The following is a 25,488-nucleotide window of genomic DNA, read 5'->3' on the forward strand; positions in this document are numbered from 1 at the left end:
TGTTTTGGTGTTTTATTGTTGTAATAAATCTACCATCTTCTGAGCTGACAAAGAGCTGTGGTCGTGTTATCTTTCTATCATTTATTGTTCCTTATATTACAGATTTCACTTCTACGCCAGCGGCACAGGGGCGGCTGGATGCAGGGTGCCAACGCAGCATCGGGTGCCCAATGAAAAGCAATGGAGGCAGGCCAAATCTGAAAAGGGCTGCAGGCTCCAGCCAGGAGGCCGATCGAAGGAAACCAACAGCCATTGAGGTAAGTTATGATGCTCAGGGACGTAGGAACACCTTTTGTCCTCTTCACCAAGGCCCAGGATGGACGGGTGAAGGGGTGCCTTTTGGTGTCAGAAATGGCTAACCAGTGCACGTCGCGGTTGAGGGGTCTTCTTGCACAAGCTGCAGGCAACTTCTAGGAGTCCAGGAGAGGTCAGCTCATGGTGGAAGTGGGCTCTTGAGAGCAGGGAAACTTGGCCTTGGGCTGGTGACATCGGGAGCAGAGGTAAAACCGGGGGGCAGGCTGCGCAGTTCTTCAGGTCACAGAGTCTTTACTTTGAAGAGGGTTGCTTTGTGAATAGGTCTGCTTTTCTCTGGAGACCTTGGTCTTGATCGAAGGCAGGCAGTCCTCCCAAGGTTCTTGAGGTCGCTGGGCTGCAAGCCGAGTTGACTTTTGGTTCAGGATCATCCAGGGATGCAGACAGGCCAGTAGGGCTGGGACCGTGTCCGGCTTTCGAGCTGGGTACTCGACAGAATCCGCGCTGCTTCTTGCCACTGAACCCATCAGGCAATTTGTGGATGCAGGTCAAACGGCGGCCTTGATCCTGTTGGAACATCCTGGAACGTGCTGATTTCGTCCACCGGAGACACCCTTGTCCCTGGGGATTCCGACAAGGTCGGTGAATAGGTCCTGGTCCTGGACCTGGAGGAGTCCGTGCGGGACCTAGATCTCCGCCTCCTATGACGACGTCTTGACCTGGTGGAGGATCTACGTCGACTCCTCGATTTCCCTCTCGGAGCGTGATCGCGACTTACTTGGCTTCGGTCGATCCGCCGGTTCCACCAGAGCGGGCGCCTTTGGTTTGGCCGGGGCCTTCGGCTTAGGAGTCCCCTTGGGAGGGGTCGGAAGCCTGGGCAGCGAGATCGACCTCGGAGGGACCGGAGGTGGCTTTTCTGGCAACTGAGTTTGAGGTACAGGTTGCAGAAGTGGTGGTAAAGGAGGAGGAGTAGGGGCCCTCGAAGGGAGACCCCTCGGCAATGGAGGCGGGGGTGTAACCGGTCTCTGTGACGGGGTATACACCTCGGAGTACACAGAGCCCGGTGATCCGCCTTCTTTTCCAGCCTGGGACGTTGGCGAACCTCCCATGACGGCAGACCTTCTTCCACGTCTCTTCGGCGTCGAAGAACGGCGACCGTCGGTCCCTCGACGTCGAGCGTCTTTTCCTCGGCGTCGACCGTCTCTCCATCGACGGCGAGTGCCTTCGCCTCGACGACGACCTCTTGCACCTCGACGGCGACCGTCTGCGCCTCGACAGTGACCGTCTGCGCCTTGACGGTGACCGTCTGCGCCTCGACGGCGACCGTCTGCGCCTCGACGGCGACCTTCTGCGCCTCGACGGCGATGTGCGCCTCAAAGGCGATCTGCGCCTCGACGACGAGGATCTCCTAGATGACGATCTTCTCCTTTTCACCGGCGGCGAACAGTGGTGTCGCCTCGACGGCGACCGCCGACGCCGGGCCTTTCGACGTCGATCACTCGACGATGACTTCGACGAGGACAACGACGAAATCTTCACAGGAGACTTTGACGGCGGTCTGTTCAGTTCCTTCGACGCCGAGCGTCGACGTCGCTTTGCTCCAGACGACGAGGAACAGACTGTAGTCATCCCTCTCGACGCCGTAGTCTGTGCAAAAGACCCAGACGGAGCATGGGAACACTTGCTGGTCTTCCTGCCCCTGGGGAGCCCCCCAGAGGCCCCCGGAAACGGGCAGAGGAAGCCCCTCCAGACCCACCTTGCGCCTTCAGCCTTCTTTCCTCAAGGCCCTGAAGCCTGATCTTCTTTCTGTCCTTCAGGGTCCTGCCAGAGAAGCCCTGACAAATCACACACTCCTCTGGGACATGGGAAGAGGGAAAGCAGAGGATACACACCTCATGGGGATCCGATTTGACCTTCTTCCTGGAGCACTCTGGACGTTTGTCAAATAATGCAGGCATATTTGACATCAAAAGGTTGCAAAAACCAAGAAGAAAAGCACAAAAGTACTTTAGAAAGCACTCACTTGAAACAAAAGTGAAAAATCACCAATAAACCCTTGAAAAGGGAGAGCTCAATGCTCCAGGGTCCTGCTTGCAGGAGCCGGAAAAAAGAACTGAAAGTAAAAGGGACCTGCAGTGCATTTTGGGATACTGTGAAGTTCTGGAAAGTTCTCTTAAAGGCACAGTATCCTGTTTTGAGCCACATAATCGCAGCCTATGGGGCTTGTCTGTCCATGTCTTCGTCTCTATCATTCCAGAGGGTTTTTGCTGCTGAAGCAAGGGAGATCTGGACAGACTTTGCTGTTTGTGGATTTTTGGTGGAAATTCTAGTTGAAGTACTGGACAGTGTAGCCTGTTATAAGGGCTGCATTATCTGTCTTTAAATTCTCTCTTAAGTGTCTCTGCAGTTCTGCATTTTTTCGACACCCTAAGAGATTATTTTTGATTGCTCCGGGGTCCACGCACATGAGCGGGACTATTCACTAGATTATGACTATACACAGAGATCCCCTACTACAGCAGGCTTTTTCCTTAGGAGCTCGGTTAGAAGACCTTATGCGGGTGGCAGATTGGTCTTCTGACTCCACCTTTAAGAGGTTTAAGCCAGTGGTGGAGGTTGCTCAGTTAGTGGTAAGTAAGCTTTGAACTAGCATAATCAGGGCCTCCGGTCCGGACATAGAATCCAAATTTGCCTAGCATTGTGACAGTAATGTTCAATTCTATTAAGGACATGGAGGCGAGGACTATCCCCCCGTTGCACACTAGGTGCGAACCCTCCCGTACTTATGTAAGTAAACTATTTTTATCTTTGCGAGGAAAGGCTTGTTGCGTGCATTTTGATGTTCTTCACAGTTGCGGTGTTGACTCTGTGAGGATGGTTTCAAGTACGCTCACGGGCTGTCGTTATGTTTCATGACATGATGGAGCCAAGCGAGATCAATGCAGGCGTGACTCGTGCAAAGAAAGAGGAGGTCTGCGTAAGATGGTGGAGCTTTCTAGGAGTTGGAGACAGTGAGGAAGGACTACGTGGCAGGCTGAGTTTAACTTTTTCTTATAAGAGCAAATGACGTTTTTTCTCTGTATGTTACAAGAAAAATCATTTTATTGCTTTTCTGGCTGCTGTGTTTATGATGTTGGATTAAAGCGGAGAAAGAAAAACATAATCCTCGCCTCCGTGTCCTTAATAGAATTGAAACTTATCATCACAATGCTAGGCAAATTTCGATTCTTATGTCACTATTTTCCACACACAACATACAACATAGATTCCTCACATGCATCCCCTGATGAAGGTGAACCCCCAAAATGAATTTGAATTCACTTGAGGAACAGTGGATTTTGAAAGTGATTCTATGAGAATAAATATGCTTAAACTGGAATACAAGTGGATTTGCTTCCAAGGGAAGGAGACATTGATGCACTTTTACGGGTACAAGCTGTGGAGCAGGAGACACAGACCAGATCTAGTCTGGGCTACATAAACAAATGTAGCCAAATACTTCTACTTTCTGGCACGCAATGAGTGGATTTCATAAATACGACAATAATGAATGAAAAATACACGGCATGCATAGACAAGGTCTGTTATGTAACATCTGGACTCCTGTAAACCTAAACAAACACCAGTAATCAGACCCTAGGGACATCACCTGAAGCTCCTAAGATTTTCCTTTTGTTTGGTATCTTGTTTTTGGGAGGTGGGTTTTTATGATAAGCTATTTTTGGGTGTGTCTGGGGGAGGGGTGTGTCAGGTAGCCCCTGTGGTAGACGATGGGATAGAGGATAAGGAGTGCCATGCCATCGCTTCATATATTTCTCCCCTCATATATTTACAGTACCCTTTTACCAGTTGTCCACTTTGCTGTTATCAAGAAGCGGAGAGAGGGGAATCGGCAGGCTGCCCCTTTAAGCCGGAGCTAAGGATGGACATCAGAGGATACACATTTGAAGAAGGTGGAGGCGGCGAGCTCGTCAGGTTGGTCAGTATTTGGTCCAGCTACACGTGGCATGGGAACGCGAGGCGGAGAAACCAGCGGGAAAAGACCGGAAAGACAGAGAAGGACTAACAGCCTTATGAGAGAGAGAACCGGAGCCCAGGGGAGGTCACAGCTTGTTGCCGAGCAGAACACCCTAACCTAGCGGAGGAGGGAAAGCCGAAGCAGAAGACCAGTCCTCACTGAAGGACGCGGAGTCACCACGCCACGGCCCCGGAGTGATGTGGCTCTTACAGGTGCGTGGGCGTCTACGGGACTTTTGGAAAGGGGATGAGTCAGAGAGGGACGGGAGGGGAGGCTGAGGGGTAAAAGGGACCCAGGGAAAAGGAAATAAGTGAGACGGAAACAAAGACAAGTGCAGAGATCATCGGCTACTCTTTCTTTAGGTTGCTCCAACCTCTACACCCTCCCTCCACATTTATGCATAGCTATTATTTATCCCTCACATCCTCCCTTGACTAAACCATAAAGCAAAAACACTTACCTGAGTCTTTTCCTTCTGTCCAAGGGACGACGGCGGCTGAGGCTCACCAAAGGGACTGAAGTGGAAGTCCCTGTGGGAAAGAAGAATATAAAAGAGACAATCAATCATTGTGATTTCCTGTAATACTAATAAAAAGTGCATACCAAGAAATTATTCAATGCAGTGTGCTCCTTCTTGACCGACTCTTCTAGAACGGGCAGCTACATACTCTCCCTACAGGGAATGGGAGACAGACACACAGAGACCAACAGACACACACACACGGGAAAGCATATTAGGAAAATGCTATATACAGTTTTTATATGCTTGCACATGTACATTGTTTTAGAAAGATGGTGGAACTATTTATTCTGTTCAATGTGCCTATTTTGCTAACTACTTTTATCTGCTTCTATTACCATTGCAGTTCTGAAGAGATAAAATCCGACTTATATATGATATTGGCGTAATATATCCAATATACGCAATATTACTTTGCAACGAAACCCCTTGTAAATACGCTCATACTAGAGACATGGGAAAATCGGGCATTGGCCGAATAGGCGCCATCTTGGTTTCGTTCCCCGTCCTCACTTAGTTTAGTTCCGAAAGCATGTGACACCCTTTAGGATAGAAACTGAGCAGTTAGCCTAGGCTAAGAATGAACCATTACTTCTGTTCCTGGGAACTCAAGGTCGCATCTGCCTTTTAAGTCAGATAGGCACATTCCTATAGGTGCCGTGCGCCAGAACGAAAGGGAGTCACCTTCTCTGACCTGCCCCCATAATAGCTTAGCTGAGTTTTTAACTAATCAACTGTGCCTTATATGGGCTTTCCTTTTTGGCTTCACGAGAAGTGGTACTTTTCCATGTAAGGGGTTTCACGTGTTATGCTGAAAGAATATATGCACTGTTTTGAATGTGATCCAGAAGTCTCCTCTACAGCACCTTTGAGGGTGATGTTGTAATTTGGCAGCGGCATTAGCAGAAGATATGCTGTATTCACCAACTATTGTAACATCGTGCAGACTCCATTTTGTATTTGTGGCAGCCATTTTGTCTGCCACATGTTGCCATGTGCTTACCATGTGCTTTGTCCTACCTTCTTGTTAACTGCGCCTGAAATCTGCCCAGCAACAGGCTATATTTAGCATCCCCCACTTTCACGCATGCCCAGGCATGCCCAGTAGGGTCTGCAGCTGTTAGTAATTACTTCTAGATAGGAATGTGTTTACTAGTTTCTGAAAACTGTTAACTCCGCCCACTCATCGATTGTGCCTTCCAATATGCCCTTATATGTACATAAAACTTGCTCTTGTGTTTTGTACCGCCTCCTTTTGAAACCCCTGCGTGGGTATAAAAGGACCATGCTTTCTTTGTTCGTGGTGCTACTTCATACAATACTGGAGGGTGTTGTTTGGACCGTAGTACCGCCTCATGAGGTGTAATAAATATTGTTTTTCTATTTCCAGTTTCTGTGCCAACTTCTTTTTATGGTCTGAGGACTTTGTGCAGAGAAGGGCAAACCCCTTGCACTGGGAGGCCTTGCTGAGGCTCATCACTACAGTGAGGACGAGAGAGAGGCTCCTCTATATAGAGTACTTTGCATTATAATAATAATAATAATAATAATAATAATAAAACCACTTTTAGAGCGCCTGGATACACTCAAGACAGTGTGTCCCCGCGCATAGAAATGCTACTGCTCCCTGAAGAGGCCGAGGTCCGTAACCGGTCTGCGTCCTAGGCTACAAAGAGACACTTATTGGCTTGGGAAAAGGTAAGTTTTTAATTTTAGTCTGAATCTCATTTCTGAGGGCTCCATGCACAAGTCAAGAGGGAGATTGTTCCAGTGCTTACTCACAAGAAAGCGGAAGGAGCTACCTCCCATCCTAGTCTTGCGTACGCGAGGAAGCTGAAACAGCATCGCTCCAGCAGATCTAAGGTTCCGGGTGGGGCGATGGATAGTGAGAAGGTTTCTCAGGTAACCTGGACCTTTTCCCTGGGCAATGCGATGGGCAAAACAAAGAGCTTTGAACTTAATGCGCTCCTCAATAGGGAGCCAGTGAAGTTTTCGTAATGCCGTCTTTCCCGATGCCCTGCGTGGAAGGTTGAGTACCAAGCGGGCAGCAGCATTTTGGACGCACTGCAATTGGTGTAAGCCTTTTCTGCTTAGGCCTAGGAGAAGGGCGTTGCCGTAGTCCAAATGTGGAGTGACTAGGGCATGAATAAGAGTTTTCCTGGCACTGATGGGGAGCAGATCTAGGACTTTACGGAGTGTTTTTAATATTCCGAAACATTTTCCCGTAATTTTGCTAATCTGTTGTTTGAAAGAAAGCTCCGCATCCAGCCAAATTCCTGATTTTTGACGGAGTCCGCCGGAAGGGGGATTGCACCTAATTCTGTTGGCCACCAGGCCTGCAACCAGGCAGAGGGGGGCTTTCCAACCACCAACAGTTCTGTTTTATCGCCATTAAGGCGAAGGCAGTTGTTGTTCATCCACCCTGCCACAGACCGCATGCAGTTGGAAAAGTTAGTGGCATCCTCTGCCTGATTGTGGGTAAGTTTAATTATTAGTTGGGTATCGTCAGCATATGTGACAATATCCACACCAAAAGCTTCCACAATATGGGCTAGGGGCTCCATGTAAAGATTAAACAGCGTGGGGCTCAAACTTGAGCCCTGTGGAACCCCATGTCTCAGTTTGCGAAGAGACGATTTGTGAGGAGGGCAGTGTACCTGAAAACTCCTGTTTTCTAGAAAGGATTCTATCCATTCCAGGGCTGGTCCTTCTACTCCCAGGTCTGAGAGGCGAGACAGCAGCGTTGAGTGCAGCACAGTGTCAAAAGCTGCACTGAGATCTAATAAAACCAACGCTGCCGTCTGCCCCTCATCTGCAAGTTGTCTCAGACATTCTGTGAAGAAGAGGACCGCCGACTCTGTAGAGTGACCTGCTCTAAAACCGGATTGTGTGGAATGGAGAAGAGAGTTCTCCTCAACAAATTTCATGATTGGCTGTTTACTATCTTCTCCACTACTTTCCCACAGAAGGGGAGGAGAGAGATAGGGCGGAGATTTTGTATCTGGGAAATATGTATATTGGCTTTTCAGGGGTATAACTTGTGCCATTTTCCATACGTCAGGCACGTGGCATTCCTGAAAAGATAAGGTGATCAGGTGTTCAATCTGCTCAATCATACAGTCAAAGACTCCTTTACAACGATAGGGGGAGATCACATCAAGGGGAGAGCCGGACTGGATACCGTTCACGATGGTAAGGAGGTCTGATCTCTCAGGAACTGTAAAGTGAGTCAGATGGGACTTGGTAGCAGAGTCACTTCTCACTACCGAGTGTTTAGTCAGCATGCTACCTGTAAAGGTGGCATGTATTAAATCCACTTTTTTTACGAAAAAGTCTGCGATGTCATCGCATAGTTCATCAGAGTAGGTATCTTGGGCCTCAAGCCTGGTTGGAACCGTGAGCTCTTTATAAATCGAAAAGAGTTCCTTGGTAGGGTTTTAGCAAATTCTATACATTCTTTAAAATGAGCGCCTTTGGCTGCTCTTACAAGTTTGTGATACATTTTTAATTCTCTTATATAGTTCAGCTTATCCTCTGGATTATAATTTTTCCTCCAGCCCCGTTCAGTCTTTTTACATTTAGCTTTAGCTTCTTTAAGTTCTTTGTAGAACCAGGGAGCAGTTTTAGTTTTCCTGGCAGGGGGCTTGAGTGTCCATGGTGCAACTGTGTCCAAGGCCCTAGACACCCATTTTTCGTAGCCATCCCATGCCTTAAGCAGGGTTCGTTGGGAGGAGGGGATTCTTTAAATAGGGCGGATCTGAAGTTTTCCTGCGTGAACCTCTGCCAGTCTCTACATTTCAGAGGCCTAGCTTTGGTCACACTGCAATCATGGGGGCCAATTTCAACTTCGAATGGAATAACGAAATGATCTGACCATATAATTTGTAATGGTGTGGCAATTTTAATACCTTCCCAGTTGGCAAAAACGGGGTCTAAGAGGTGGCCCAGTTGATGCGACGGGGAAGTGGATTGTAGTTTGAGCGACCGGGATTTCAGAGCATCTACCACAGCCTGTGCCTCCATACAATTAAGATTCTCAAAGTGGAGATTGAGGTCTCCTAAAACGAGAAATTTCTTATACAGCAGTGCATGCTCAGTTATCAGCTCTGTCAGTTGATTGCAGAACTGTGAAGTCTTGCCTGGAGGCCGGTATAAGAGGAGTCCATTAATAATATTTTTGGGGTTGGCTTTTATCATAAAAAAACCACCTTCACAATTGGGCAACGTAGTCTTCTCTAAGGTACAATGTAGGTCGCTTTTATAGATCATTGCCAATCCCCCACCTTTCTACCTTTCTCTGTCAATTCTGAGCAGGCTGTATCCTGCGGGGACAGCTTCCAGAGTTTCGGGAGTTGAGGCTTCATCTAACCATGTCTCTGTGAGGAAGAGCACATCGAGATCACCCTCTACCACCAAATCATATATCTCTAATTTGTGCTTTTTGAGGGATCTACAATTTAATAATGTCAGCTTCATATTTATCAGCATGAACTCATCCTTCCTTCCCCCACCAGTGGAATAGCGGCAGGTCTCACAATGTGGCCTTGGGGAGTCCATTAACATGGTATGTCGACAGCTATCATCAACATCGGGGCGGAGGGCAAGTAGGTCACTGGTCGTACACCTAATATGTGTTTTATTATTTCTATCATTGGAGATAAAAGGGGCAGGGGTTCTGGCAGGAGAAGTCAAGGGTCGCCTTTTGGCACACACTTTTCAGACAGGCGACAAAAATCTGACAATAGGCTCCATTTACGCCCCGAACACAGGACAGGAGGCTTTTCTGAAAAGCGCAGTTTCGGAGACCCTTCAGACATCTAACACACTCTTGCTCATCAGAGGGGACCTCAACTTGGTCATGGATACGAACATAGATAGGTCAGGGCATCGTTATGGGGATACAGGCACTATTACGGCGGCTGGAATAGAATGGCTGCGGGAGAGGGGCTTGGTGGACCTATGGAGAGTCACACACCCTACTGCAACGCACTTTACCTTCTACTCTCATGTACACCATACCTATGCCAGGCTAGATCACTACTTAGGTTCCTCCGAATTACTGACTACCCTTAAAGAAGTCAGTATAGTGCCTGCAGCGCTTTCAGACCATGATGCAGTCGAGCTATCGCTCGGCATTCCTGCGTCTTCCTGTCCCCGCGGTTCCTGGCGCCTCCGTGAAACCCTCTTGCAGAGACCGGAGGTCACCTAGCGGCTCCACAAATGTATTGTCGACTACTTGACTATCAATGACACGCCAAAGATATCACTGTCAGCTATATGGGGGGCCCTGAAATCAGTGGCCCGCGGCAAACTCATAGCAATCGCCGCTGCAGAGGCCAAAGACCGAAGAACAAAAAGACGATCTCACTGCTCAAGTTGCTGAATTGGAGAGGGTACATAGCCGCTCTTCTGCTCCACGAGTCTGGAAACAGTTGAAAGCGGCCAGGGCCCAACTGGTAAGCCTGGACACGGACAGGGCGGAATTCGCTGCGCTCCGTCTCCAACACACGTACTATGTTGGGGGTAACTGGACAGGCCGCCTGATTGCCAGCGCTTTGAAGTCAAAAACTCAACGCTCAAAAATCTCAGGCATCGCCGACGAATCTGGCACCGTCCTCGCTGAGGAAACTCAGATTGCGGAAGCCTTCAGATCGTACTATGCTTCACTATATAGGGCCGAGGAGGTACCTCTCAGAGGGGTCGATACCTATTTGAATTCGGCGGCGATCACCGAGCTGTCTCGGGCTAGTGCAGAGGCTCTAGATGCCCCCATCCGCCTGGAGGAGGTGATGGCGGCTATTTCCCGCCTACGCCCGCTTCAATCGCCGGGACCGGACGGCTTCTCGGCCGGCTTTTACAAAACCTTCAGTCAACTGCTGGCTCCTGTCCTCACCCAGCTCTTCAATTCCTTGGAGGGCCCGGGCTCCATCCCCCCCGATATACTGGCGGCCGAAGTGGTGGTGCTACCTTATCCGGGCAAGAAGCCCACACATTGCTCGGAATTCCGTCCAATCTCTCTGCTGAATTTAGACCTGAAACTCTTCACCGGAATCTTAGCCGCGCGCCTGGGCCCATGCCTACCTGGGATTCTGGAGCCTGATCAGTCGGGCTTTGTGCCTAATCGGCAATGCAGTGATAACACCAAGAGAGTGCTCCACCTGATAGATAAGGCCCATTTCCAGGACTCAGATGCCACACTGGTGGCCATTGACGCCGAGAAGGCGCTCGACCGTGTCGATTGGTCCTACCTCCAGCAAGTCCTGTCACGGTTTGGAATAGGAAGCCGCTTCCAGTCCTGGATTGCCGGCTGTTACCATCGCCCCCAAGCTCGCGTTCGTTTGGGTGATCTTCGGTCTGACCCGTTTGAAATCCAACGGGGCACGCGACAAGGGTGTCCCCTGTCCCCCCTTCTATTTGCTCTTTACATAGAGCCCTTGGCGCAAAAGATCCGGGATAACCCTGACATCCGAGGTATCACCTTCGGCCGAGAACCACACACAATCAGCCTCTATGCTGACGACATCATAGTCGCTCTCGACCGCCCGAACCTATCGGTGCCCGCCTTTTTGGAGGAGCTGGCTGTTTTGGGCTTCCGAATTAACGGGGGAATCCTTGATATTACCCCTGGGCGAAAACGCCCACCCCAGCAGACCTGCCTCTACCTTTGGGAGTGATCTCCAGTTGGCTGCACAACTCCAGTACTTGGGGATCACCCTTACCTCGTCGACGGAGTCGACGATAGCTCTTAACTACAAGACCCTTACAGCCCAAATCCGGGCGGACCTGGCGCGCTGGTCTAAGCAACCCCTCTCCCTTTTAGGAAGAGTTGCTGCAATAAAAATGTTGATCCTACCAGAAATGTTATATCTTTTTCAGACCCTCCCAGTTACACCTCCTGCAGGCACCATATCGGACTTACAGGTTGCCCTCCATCATTTCATCTGGGAAGGGAAACGAGCACGCTTACATAAACAGCTGTCGCACAGGAGCATGGATGAGGGGGGCCTCGGAGTCCCCAATCTACTGCAATACTTTCAGGCTGCTCAACTCCGCTATCTGGTGGAATGGTATCGGCCAGAATCCGAAAAAAGATGGCTCTTCCAAGACAGGGCTATGGCTCAGACATCCCTCTGGAGAAATCCTTTCCTCTCCCGAAAGCACCGGCCACGATACATGTCCAACTCACCTATCACCCGCACCGTTACGAAGGTATGGGACATGGTCGCCGTCAAAAAAGGCCTGACCACCTTCCCTTCCCCATTCACCCCAATCTTGGACAACCCGGACTTCCCGCCGGGAAATGACCCTCATGCCTTCTTGCAGTTGCGAGGCTCCGACTGCCGATGTGCCGGTGACCTCTTTGACACACAGGGCTTTCTTCCCATCTCGGACATTAGACAGGGCTACGAGATCACTGACCCACACCTTTTCCAATATTTCCAACTCCGACACTGGCTCACCGACCCAGCCATCAACGCCCTAGTGGGCCGCCCATTGACAACCTTCGAGAAATGGCTGCTGACAAAAGAGACGGATGGGCGTCTCCTCTCAGATACATACAAAATGCTTACGCCCCCACCCTCCACAGGTAAAACAGCGGGTCAGAAACGTTGGGAGGCTGAACTCGGTAGAACACTAACATCTACAGCACAGCTTTCCAAACTGTGTGGCGCGACACATTACTGTGTCGCGCCCCATGCGTAGGTGTGTCGCGCTATCAGATTTATGAGGGCAGATTTATGAGGAGAATGAGCGATATTTGCACTGCAGACAGCCTCCCTCATTCCTAGTCACCAACAGACACCTCTCTGCCCCTCCCCGCTGCATTCGTAAAGAGATTCATTAGACAGATAAGGGAAGCATTGCTCACCTCCCGAGAAGAGATTGCACAGACCTAATCGCAACTCAAGCCCATTGGCTGTGCTGGTGAGCCGGAGTGGAATGTGTGTCTGCCAGACAAGGCGCCGCTTCGCAGCCCTGATCTGAGCCCCAGCTGAGCCATTCAGCCGGGCTCATTGGAATAATTGCCGGGTGCTCACACCACGCTGTGCTTGACAGAGCAGGGTCCGGCCAGGCCCTGTGGTATCATCACATTCACACTATCCTGCGCATTTGTGCCAACAAGTGTCAGATGATAGAGGTTTCCGAGGGAGTAGTCAAAAAAAGGGCATGATACAAGTCACAACTTTCATGTAGAACCTGATGAGGCAGTGAAAGTTGTATTGATAGTGTAAATGTTATGGATGGATGAGTGAACAAGGGTGTATGGATGGGTGGATGAATGAATAGATGGATGGATGAGTGAAAGCATGGATGGCTGGGCGAAAGGGGGTGGATGATTGGATAAAAGGGCGGATGGTGGGTGGATAAGTGAAACATTGAATGGATGAATGAAAGGGAGGGAGGGTGGATGAAAGGGTGGATGATGGATGAGTGAAAGGGTGGATGGAATGAAAGGGTGGATGGAATAAAGGAGTGAAAGGGTTGATGGATAGATGAGCAAAAGAGTGGATAAAGAGATGGATGAGTGAAAGGATGAATGGATAGGTTTGGAGATGGATGGATGGTTTGGATATGAAGGATAGACAGACAGAATGGTGAAAACTGAAAGATGGATGAAAGACTGAGCAGACGACACAATGTAAAGGTTAAATGGTGGCCATCAGCAGGTAAATGGTAGGATGAAAGAATGAATGGGTAGAACTATGGAAGAGACAAGCTATCTTCTGGGTAGGGTCATGATGATTTGCTTAATTTGCATTGTGCAATAAGAGCTTTGGGTCGAAGTGGGGGTATTTTCAGTGGGTGAGTGTGTGGATGGATGAGTGAGCAAGGGTGGATGTATAGATGGATGGATGGGTGAAAGTATGGATTGCTGGGTGAAAGAGGGTGGATGATTGGATAAAAGGGCGGATGATGGGTGGATACATGAAAGATTGGATGGATGAATAAGAGGGAGGATGAATGAGTGAAATGAGGGATTGAGTGAAAGGGTGATGTAATGAAAGGGCGGATGGAATAAAGGAGTGAAAGGGTTGATGAACAGATGAGCGAAAGGATTGATGAATGAGCCAAAGGGTAGATAAAGAGATGGATGAGTGAAAGGATAAATGAATAGGTTTTGAGTTGGATGGATAGGTCTGTATATGAAAGGTGGACAGACGGAATGGTGAAAAACGGAATGATGGATGAAAGACAGAATAGACAACAAAATGTAAAGATTAAATGGTGGACATCAGCAGGTAAATGGTAGGATGAATGGATAGATCTGTAGAAGAGACAAGAGATATCTTCTAAGGAGGGTCATGATGATTTGCTTCATTTGCTTGGTGCCATAAGAGTTTTGGTGCGACGTGGGGGTATTTTCAGTTTCTTCCTACTCATGTGCTGAAAAATAAATGGTTTTGTGCCAAACAACAGCAATCTATCTTGATTGAATGCCATTGAAACAAGCATTGACAAACTCAGTAGGCTCGGCCTTGGCAAGCGCCTTTGGTGGTTCGGGCTCGCTCGCTCGCGTTACCGTGTCCCAAAATTTTATTTTTCAGACTGGCGTGTCACCAACATGAAAAGTTTGGAAAGCTGTGATCTACAGAATGGAGACACATATACTACAGGGCCTCACATACGTTCATATTAGCTGAAGGCACTGAGGAGCGATAGGCGATAAAAACGGCCAGTGGGACTTACTGTCCGAAGTGCGAGAACGGTTAAAAAAGCTGGTGGTGGGAAGGATTGTTACCTGTAGAAGTATTACAAACGCTCGGGAGAGCGGGCGCCAGGATATGCGGGAGATGCAATTTTGGAGTCCATTCTTTTCCTTTCTTAGATCTTGAGATAAAACACACTGAAGGCCGTCTCACTGTGAAATCTGACGAAATTTATGTACATAGACAGCATTCATTTCACTTCTTCTCCCACTCCTCTCCCTGTGGGCACCATGGATACTGTAAATTATTGACCGTATCACCCTGCCAGTAAGAACCCGTACCCCTGTGCATATGTACGGCCATTCTAGGCACCATGGCCCTTTTTACCCATTAGAATCCCCAGCTTCCCTCCTGCACGTATCTTGCACCCCCTCTCTCATGTATAGGCCATGAAACCCTCTCCCTCTACGCGATCCTGATGTGAAAGGTAACCCTCCTGCTTGACCCAGGCCTTCCCCATTTCCCTCTCGAAGAAGCATCCTTCGCCTCAGCTGACATAGCCCCCCCCCCCAGTTGTATCTGGCTGCCCCAGTTCTCCCATGTACAGGTCATAAGATCTCTCTCTCTCCCTCTCTCTCTCTCTCTCTCTCTCTGCGCGACTCTAGCCCTGCACGCACCCTGACCCCCCCTTCTCCTCACATGAACAAGTCATAAACCCTCTTCTTCCGCAAAGCCCTGTCCTTGAGAGTCACGGCCGCGCCTGACCAGCACCTCCTTCCCTTCCATGAATGTCCCTCTGTTGACAAGCCTTCCCTCCGCGCTCGATTGTCCACGCAGACATGAATACCCCTCCTTTGATGACCCCTTCCCCCCGAGTCCGGCTGACCACACATGTCCGAGGCCATCACCTAAGCCAGGGGATACCATTTACTGCCCTTATTGTATGCCTAGCCACCCCACCCCCTGGGCCATGATCAGGCGTACATCCTATCAAAACACTCAGCTGCGTGATTGCCCTCCCCTCTTATCAGCAGGTCAAAGATCTCCATTGTGAACATATGTGGAGTAGGATCACCACGAGGATTATAGGGATGTCTTTCTTGTGCGTCATACTGTCCTGATTGTACCATCAAATGTTTTGTAAAGATATAAAAGCAAGAGTCTCAAGCTCACTTGTTAGAGCACCTCCCGAAAGATACTGTGTTTCGTGTCCGAAATGACTGGCTCTCCTCATGAGAAATAAACTCTGTTCTTGATTCCTGCTCCCAGCGCCCGTCTCTTTATTTGGTAATTATTCAGAATGGGAACTAAGAGGCGGTTTGCGCCAGCAGCCTGGGCATCGATAGAATTATGGGCTCACTTTCTACAATTGGCGCCCAACGTGGGGCCCATCAGTGACATGGGGTTCGGTAAGAGAGATCCAGACGAAAAAGTGAACGTCTAAAATGATCGGGGTATGCCTGCCTTGAGAGGGCCCTAGCCCGGCTGCCGATCGACAGAACTTCACCAATTCTGAACGGACCTCTCTTGAGTGACCTATTGTCCTGACTGGAATCCCACAGGAATGCTACATGGAGTAAGAGAACGATCGGGCGCTGGAGGAGGGAGTCGAAGAACTGTCTGTATGGTCCGGTCCGGGTAAGATTAAGTAGGGTGTTTTTACGCCTGATTGGTAGGGTGGCTCTGTCCACCTGATTGATTGATTGTTTGTATTGAAAACCGGTATTTGTATACTGGCATTGTTGGTATTGGTTCATTTAGCTTTGAGGGCTACTTGACATATTGGTTCTCTTTTGAGAACGAGACATTCTCTGTTTGCAAACAGCGGCGAATAGGAACGTCGTCCCTCTTTGCAGATAGAGAAGGGTAGGTAATGCAGACTTTTGTCCCCGTTGTAATCCGTCATGCCTACTTTTCTCCCCACTGATTGTTTGAAGTCGATTAATAATCGATTGTTGCTCTTTGAGATCTTCCCTGTCTACAAACTGAGACGAGTAGAAATATTCTGTCTTCCTTTTTGGATAGCGAAGGGCAGGTAATGCAGACATTTGTCCCCGTTGTAATCCGTCATGCCTGTTTTTCTCCCCACTGATTGGTTGGTTGCCTGGACATTGTTGTTCCAGGAATTGTTTCGTTTGAGGTATTTTCTGCCTGCAAACAACGTGGAATAGAAATATTCTATCTAATCTTTGCAAGTAGTAAAGGGTAGGTTATGCCCCTTTGTGAATTCGTCAGTCCTACCCACTCCCCACTGTTTGGTTATTTGTGGGGTAGCTCGCATGGTCCGCCCAGGAGACTACCCTTATGGAGGACATATGCTCTCTACTCATGGGCCATTTAGTAGAAATGGACCGACTGGTCCGTCCAGGAGGCTACCCTAGTAAGTGGAAGTACATCGCTCGGTCTGTCCAGGATGATACCCTAATGAAGGAATATATGTTCCCCTTTTGATCGATAATCTCGTTCCACCCCGGACCATTTATTGGAGGGGACTCGTCTGGTCCGTCCAGATGTACCCCCTAGTGGAAAGGACACATAAAAATATGAAGTGATCACCGTTCCCTACTAACAGAAAGCTTTAGCTCGAAACACGCTAAGGAAGAGAAAGAAAAATAAAAAGAAATCAGGCTAAGTCAGTAACCCCCTGATGAGCTTTTGACTTCACCAAAAATAAGAAACATTATAAATAGTTCGTAATAAGAAATGTAAAATGGCGAAAAGATTCGATAGCAGAACATAGCCGCGAGGTAGCTAGGCTTCACTGCCTGTTTCTGCCCGCAACATGTCAGCCTCATTGCCTGCCCCGCCCAAATAACGGTCACATGAAATAGAAACAACTCAATAGGTACCTACCCCCCATTCCGGAAGCTCCCGAAGTGCAACAGGTCCGCGGTTACGCCCATCCGGAAGGCGAGGCCTCGAGGCACGAGGGACTCGCCTGGCCACGGTCAGGAGGAGATGATGTTGGGCAGGCGGTCCAAAGGATGACAAGGACCTCTCCATCTTTTCTCTTCTGCCGCCCTGCAGGCCGCGGGGAGAGAGGGGGCTGTCTTGCCACCGACCACCCCTCTCTCTCACCCGATCCGGCTTTTGTCGAAGGCCGACGCCAAGGCGAGAACGGCGACGAATCAAGTAGTCCCGCCACATTTCAAATTCGCCGCATGCCATCGCCTGCTTGTCAAAAGCTGAAGCCAAGGCCAGAACGGCGGCAAATCAAGTAGTCCTGCCAGATGCCAAATTCACCGCACGCCGCCCGCCACATGTTAGAAAAAGGAGGGGGGGGGGGGGCTGTCTTGCCTCAGCCGCCGACCACCCCCCCCCCATCATCAATGGCTGGCACGGCCGATATCGAAGACGATGGAGCCGAGGAGCGGCGCGGGGTCGCTGGAAGGGGGAGGTGGCGCGAACGACCCTCCCCCACCTCCCTCCAGGTGGAGGCTTCCAGCGACACCCCAACACTCTTTGCTTAAAGAGGGTCAACATCAGAAAGCGGTCTTCTGCCCAGGACGGGCACTCGCTCCATATCGCCTCTCCTCGACCTTGAAGATTCTATAAGAGCCGGGGGGCCCCCGACCCCCTGCATGGGTGCCCCCACCCCCCTCACCGGGAGCCACGACATCGGTGCAACTCCTGCCGGCACCAGCCTCGGATTGGAAATGGCTAAAAGGCAGCCACGGCACAGACTTGTTCAGTTCCGGAGGAACACCAGGATGACCCGGTAGGAAAATTGTTGCCGCCCTTCCCACTCTTTGACTCATGGTCCATATTTTTTTTAGACTGTTAACCTCATAGCACAAAACTTTTTGAATTCCCGGCGGAAGGTTCTGGTCCAACCACGAGTCATTGGAGATATTCTGACTGTGCTGGAACTCGCCTGACCCCACCCAAAATGGCGCCGACACAAAATGAGATTTTTAATGAACTTTATTGCACCATGACCACGCAGCTTTTTTACCCCGAGATATATATATAACGTTTTGGATAATGAAAGTAGATATAAAGGATATTGAGCATGTGCTTGGACAATGAATTGACTTAGAGTGGGTACTGATTATGAGTTGGAAAATGAATTGGTGTAATTTAGATAAAGAATGAGTATTGGGTAATGAATTTATGAATTGATTAAAACTGAATTCTTGACATGCATCATGCCTGCTCTGAAGGAAAATTTTAATACGATTTTATTGCACTGCTGCACTTTATGCAAATGAACTGCCACCGATATCGTTTATTAAAGTATTTTGAAAAAGAAAGCATGGTTGTAGCAGTTGCATTAATGAGTTTTGGATGTCTTCCTACTGTGAGCGAAGAATAAGTATGATGAAGGATGTAGATGAAAAGGGATCAGATACTTGACAGCTACAATTATGTATCGCAGGCAGCCAGGAAAAGTGTTTTAGACACCCTTAAAACGACTCCGCAGAAATGCCACCTGACCGTCACCCTTGCACCCGACAAAGAGGGTTACGATCGAGTAACTCAGGTAGATAGGCAGATCGTCAATGATTATCTATCTGACATTACTGGTCAATCTGGGCTTAAACGCCGAGATGGTAAAGAAAGGCAGTACGTGGAGATGGGTCGAGTATGTGGTAAGTAAAAACATTTTCGGACTACTACATGCTGATGTACTTTGAATGCTGCCACCCCCACCCCTTCTTTTCCCCACCCTTCTGCAGGTCACGTCAGAACGGCGACTGAAGTGTGGAAGAGCGACGGTCGGACCACCGACGAAAAGGGAAAAGAGGGAATATGTGTGTAGTCGTTATAACGATAGGTTTTTAAAAGAAAAAGACGTAGACTTAACATGACTGTTCCTCCTTAGGACATAGCGACTGAGAGGATGGACTGACATAGAAACTGGACAGGTACTGAATGACGAAAAATATATTGACGGAAAAATCGACTAGAAATGACGTGTTAAATAATGTAACTGGACGTTTGAGTAGGTAGGGAAAGGACAAAGAAAATTTTACGGGTAAGGGTTGCCACGGCACCACCCGTCTAGGAAGTTAGAAATGTTGCTGATGTTCAAAATGCACTACCCCCTTTCTCACACTCTTGTAGATATAGCCAAGCTGTCCGACTGCTCTCCCGATCAATATTTGCCGTTGCCTCAGCCTGGAGAACTTTCCACCAAAGGAAGGAACTGAAAAATGGTTTAAGATCCGACCACGGGTAACTAGCACAACCAGGTTGATTTCTGATCAACCAACCGAGGTGTGAGTATTGGTAATTGGGGACGCTCGCAGGTATAACAAGCGAGAAGGGAAAGGGGGGAAGGGCAGAAAGAGCTAAGTACGTAGACAAATAGGATAGTAAAGATACGTAGGATATATATATATATATATAAACAGATCTTGTAGACTAACAATTGTTTCATGTCTTGTCGTGAATGTCTTGTATATGTGTACTATATGTGCCGTCTTCCCTGTCTGGGTTTGTGTGTATGTAACGTACGAATTTATGTCTCCCCTCTGTCTGTATCTATAGGTCACCTGACCTTTGCCGTTCTGTGTTGTGAGCGCACTAAATGACCTATTTTCGTACACGTCTCTCTCTCTCTCCACCCCTTTTATCTCTCCCTCTCTCTCTCTCTCTCTCTCTCTCTCCTTACATGTCATACGTGTACCGAATGGCTCGTTTAGATTGCGGACGACTCTCACTCTCTTTGAGAGTCTCCCTATTTTCTCTCCCTCTTTCTGGTAAAATTGTGCCCCACCGGCACCAGTCCGATTTGATACGTATTTGAACGCGAAGGTGTTCAGCGAAATTGACCGAAACTAAAATGACTGTATCTTGCCATGTTACTGCCTCTCCTTTCTGCAAAATGAATGAACTTGAATTGGCTAAGAAGGAAAGGACAGGTAAGACGACTAAAGTCCCCCAAATCAGGCCATTTCTAGGGGAACTGTATGTCAATGGCATCCTATGTCTGTTCTTCAGAGATGAACGCCAACGCCTAGATTGACACCCAATACCCAGATTGCCCCACCCCCTTTGCACCCAAGCGCAAGCGCCCGAAGCATCCCCGCCCCATTTTTGATAGAACCGCTTCCGTTGTCCCAGGTATGAACATAATGACCCTGGGTAGCTGCTGACCCTTGAGGAAATCTTGTTTTGCCCGACTCTCGACGATAGCACCCCCACCCTGTCTGAAAATGTTGGCCAGTCCTGAAGGGAAATGCTCCGTAATGTCGAATATGATGTAACGCACAGTTGATGGGAATGTCATTTATCCTCACATGAGTTATAAACAGGACAATGAATAAACATGCCATAAACTCACTGTAATGCTGACACATGCACTGCTTGGTAATAGGACCTCTGACTGTGACCAATGAGCGTATCTCCCAACTGCGTAGAATTGAGGGAGGAATTCACATGCGTAGATATCTTCTTCTGCCATTTCTCTAAAACATTGTCTCGTACTCATTCAAAGATTCACGATCACCGGAGGAGATGGGTCGGATGTGACGTACAGCCTGGCTACAGATCCTGGGACACGTATGACCTCGACCAAAGGTGGAGCTGCAGAGCAACAAGATACGGACGAGACAGCACTTTCGACGTGGAAAATGAAAAATGACGGGCTGCCCTGAAGCCCTCCGTCTGCTAACCCACGTGTGCCTGGAGTCTCCGTCCCCCTTCTTTGGGTCCGATTGATGGGCCTGCCTGCTTGTTATCCTTTGCTCCCTTGGTCCCTTTTGTGTGTCCCAGGAACTCTGACCCAACTCCGCTCACTCTCTCTCTCCTATCAGCTATTTGAACAACATTCACCCACCTTCCCACGTGACTTTTTGCCAAAGGAAAGAACTGCATTCATATGGGAATAGGGTGTTGCCATAGAACTATAGATGCCGAGCATAAGGCGTCGCCAAACGGACTGTTTAGGGAACAGGACTGTGGTCTAACAGCAGAGGACTGACCGCACCCTGCAACGCGTAAGGATAGAACCGAGCTGGACCCATAGCTCCATCGCCGGTGCTCAACAGCGCCACCGAAAGTACCCGGATTAGAGCCTACCAGTGATGGCTCGCTGATAAAAAGACACTGTGACGAAGAAATACTGTGTATTGAACTGAATTCCGCTCTCAACTACCTGGTCAAAACTGTTCTGGAGTTCTGGACTTTTTGGTTCCGTCCAGAGGTGTCAGGGTACAACACCCAAAGACCCCGGAGTTCCACCTGCCTTGGTGCACAAATGAACAGAAACACGGGCTTCTCGATGGTGGCGTCAAAGACCAAAGGTTTATTACTGCAGGGACACAGAAGTCACAGAATCTACACACGGGCAGAGACTAGGAGCCTGTTCGATTTGTACAAAGTGGGTTGCTCCTTATATACGGTTTTTTATGCTAGGGGCAAATTCTTTACATGTAATACATTCCCAAAACCTTTGTGTCTAAAACAGTAAATATTTGGTGTTACACAGGAACCGTCGATAATATCTGAGGCCAAACATTGCGAAGAGAGGGGTTCCCACTAGTTTGTCACAATTCCCTGTCAATATTGCATTCAGGACCCGGACCGCCTCATCGTAAAGTTCGTTACCTCCCCCTAATAAAGATTCAGAAAGAAAGAAACAGAGCCAGGTGTGGAAGATAGAAAAGTGGGATAAGGGATGTTTGTGGGTTGTAAATGGGCAAGGCTACCGGCTTCGGCCGCCTAATCATGATCAGGTACAATGGACACGAAGACCAGTTTGGCAGGACTGGCCTCGGGCAGAGGAGGCAGCCTTTGTCGAGTCATGCAGCTACAGCGTGATCTGGTTTAAGGTGCACGTGTCATGTAAGAGGTGAATCTCCGGCTACGGCTACGTGTCCTTAATCAAAGTGGAGTGAATGAAGTGATCAGAGGTTATTGCATATGTGAGGGCAAGGAAACACAAAATGGCGGCCATGATCTAAGATGGATGCCGTGGGTATATCAGAAATATGTCAATGGAAGGAGTGCTCTTGCTCGTAGCGTAGCGAAAACACTAGGATATACTAAATGGATCATTTGCGGTTCACTGATACCAATATTAGGTATTTCCGACAAACTTAAAAACACGGGTTCAAGTCGTCACGGAACCGTCACGGAACCTCAGACCCTCCTTTTGCCCTTACATAGGCAATTACTCAGTCTATGTCAGAATCTAGTTCTATGCTCATCAGATCAGTGACATGTTGTTGTATCATCATCCTTTCTCGTGTCTTTTCTCCAAACGCAGGTGGTTTTCTGAGACAAGTCGCAGCACAAAGACTACACAGAGCAGGACCACACTGGATAATCAGACAACATGAGAATAGGAATACTAGGATGACACCAATGACCATTAGAACCTTCCATCCCCACGCTGAGATCAGAGTCCAAAACCACTCCATGAAGGACCAGTTTCCCTTGTCTACATGTATGGAGTCTGAAATTTTGTGCAACTTAGAGATCGCCTCATAGACTGTTGGAGCATTATTAGGAATAAAGACACAGCAGCTCGATTGGATCATTCTGCATACCCCACCTCGATCTGCAAGTATAACGTCTAGAACCATACGGTTCTGCAACGTCATGAGCCTATCCGCCTGAAGCTCAGCTGTCAGATTGCTAAGGGCACCAGCAGTTTCAGTAATAGTAGATTCAATTACCCGTGTTAGCTGACGTATGTTTCTACTATTGGCCATAGGTCCCCAGAACGGAAGGAAGCCTTTGAAGAAGTCTCCGGCTTCCTGACCAGCGGTATCTTCCTTGCTGAAGACACCTCTCGCTACTCTTGTTCTGTGGTAATCGGGTGAAGCAGTGTATGTCGGAGGCAATAATCGAGCAATATAACATGATCCTGAGAAGTCGGCAGGCAACCATGTATAAGCTCTGTCTCGACAAATGAAATAGGTACCCCTAGCAGTAAGAAAGGCAGGGGAAGAGTTAGCCGGAAACACATAAGTCTCTACGCACTCACTCCTCCCTAGCTGAGCTCTCGGATTTCTCCCATTACCTTGCAAACAGACCTGACCTCGGTGAGGTACGACCCAGATTGGAGTTGAGCTTTTACGCTTGCTTTCTCCTAAACTAAGGCGATACTCTGAAGTATTCCAACTTAAATATACTCGCAATTCGTCTCTAGGGTATGATGGAGTATTATTGACGTCCTTGACCATGTCAATAATTCCCTGGACTAAAGCTTTGCTAGCAGAGTTATATTTAGTGGAACGTGGTGGACGTGGAGGATAGGTTTCAAGGGCATAAGCAAAGATGGTTTGGAAGGCCTGAAATGATCCATTATAGCTGTAAGGCAAAACCAGATATGGAATACCTTTATCCATAGTGTGAGGTATCAAGCCACACACCCAGCAGTCTGTAGTGTTAACTACCAGTTGGTGTTGGTGCAAGAGCTGTACAAAAGTGTTGTTGGTGAATTCTGAGCGTCTGGCTTGCTCATGTTCCGGAAACGGGTGAAAAGAGTGTATAGAGGAAACAGTAGAAATAGCAGGGTCAAGGGGAGGTACTGTAGAAACTGGAGCAAAAATCAAATTTATGCTAAAGACGATTCCACCCACCAATGTTGCTAAAACAATCAAAAATGTAACGGCACATTGCATCAAGAAACATTTGCTGTGAAGAATTCTATTAAGTCTGTTTCTGCGAACGTAAATCACATTCTTTCGTTGCAGCGCAGGAAGCTCCATCTTCTACAATCCGCTCGCGACCACTGATGATGTGTACGTAGATGAAAATGCCTCTATCAGCCCTGGGAGTTCCCAGAACTAACAGAAAGATCGACCTTGTGTCAGACCCCTGCAAATTCAAACTAGGCACACAGCCACGACCCTACGGCTACCCAGACGGCAAGGCAATTTTAAAAACAATAAACAATAGCAAACTTCCTGGCTGAAGGCAAAAGTTCAATATATCAAAAATCACAATATGCAGTTGCCTGCTTTATTTGTCCTTTTTATGGCTTCTAAGGTTGTATCTCTTCTTCGCTGGTACTGTCTGATCGGAAAATAGTGTATTACTAGCAGCTGTTGCAGAGTTTAAGTTCGCAGATAGCAAAGTTTCTTCTGATGTTGGAGTCAAATGTTCAGTGTTCAAAGGAGTCTTTTCAGGAGGAGAGTCAGGTTTCAAAGTGTCAGTAATCAAATCGGCATCGCTGAAAGGGATAAATTTCGGAGTGATTTCAGATTCGGAGGCACCAATTCCCTTCTTCACCCAGTCGTCGTAGGGCAGCGGCAAAGGAACACGCTTTACGTGAGAGGCGTGAATCCAATGCTTACGGCCAGCGACACGTACGGCTGTCCTCGTTGCCAGTAGGACCTGGAAGGGGCCGATGTAGCGAGGTTGAAGATTCTTTGTCCTCGCAAAATTTCTGACCACCACGTGGTCGCCGGGTTTCAGCTGATGCCCTGGACTCTCCGGAGGTTTTGGCAAAGCATCGAAGACCTGTTGATGAATAAGACTTAATTTAGCAGTCAAGTCGTAAAGATAGTCTATCAACATAGGATATTCAATGGAGCACAATTGTTTAGGCCTTGGCACACCCCAGATATTTGCCGGGCGGCCAAACACAATCTCATATGGAGAAAGCCCTATTCTAGAATGCACTGTTGCTCTCGTTGATAACAAGGCCAAAGGAAGTGCGTCTGGCCAGGCTAAACCTGTGGATGCTTGTATTTTGGCTATCTTAAGCTTCAGAGTGCCATTATAACCCTCGACTAAACCAGCAGACTGGGGATGGTTTGCACTGTGGAATTTTTGTTTCACTCCTAGACCAGCACACACACTCTGCATAACTTTCCCTATAAACTCACTTCCGTTATCTGACCATACAATCCGTGGCATTCCAAACCTAGGGAAAAATTCCTTGAGAAGAATTTTGGCAGTTGATAGGGCAGTGTTGTCTTTTAATGGGTATGCTTCTATCCACCTGGAAAAAGCACAAACTACCACCAGGACGTACTTTAAATTGTTGCAGCGTTCCATGTGAATGAAGTCTAACTGAATCACTTCAAAGGGGCAGGAAGGAGGAGCGAAATGACCAGCTGGAGTTGGAGTTCCCTTGCCAGGATTAT

General features: G+C 48.4%; 1 protein-coding gene across 2 annotated transcripts in view; it reads right to left on the reverse strand.

Annotated features, from left to right (window-relative positions):
• Positions 1 to 25,488, reverse strand: part of LOC147737681 (uncharacterized) — a 264,833-nt gene that overhangs the window by 127,193 nt on the left and 112,152 nt on the right. The window contains exon 1 of one of the 2 annotated variants that reach the window (XM_086939950.1): positions 4,731 to 4,801. The exons of the other annotated variant lie outside the window; for it this stretch is intronic. The gene's annotated coding sequence lies outside the window, so the exon portion shown is untranslated. Of the gene's footprint in view, positions 1 to 4,730; positions 4,802 to 25,488 lie in introns of those variants that run through there. 2 annotated transcript variants of the gene reach the window in all.

The sequence above is a fragment of the Lissotriton vulgaris genome, chromosome 1_1 (assembly GCF_964263255.1).
Source record: "Lissotriton vulgaris chromosome 1_1, aLisVul1.2, whole genome shotgun sequence".
NCBI lineage: Eukaryota > Metazoa > Chordata > Amphibia > Caudata > Salamandridae > Lissotriton > Lissotriton vulgaris.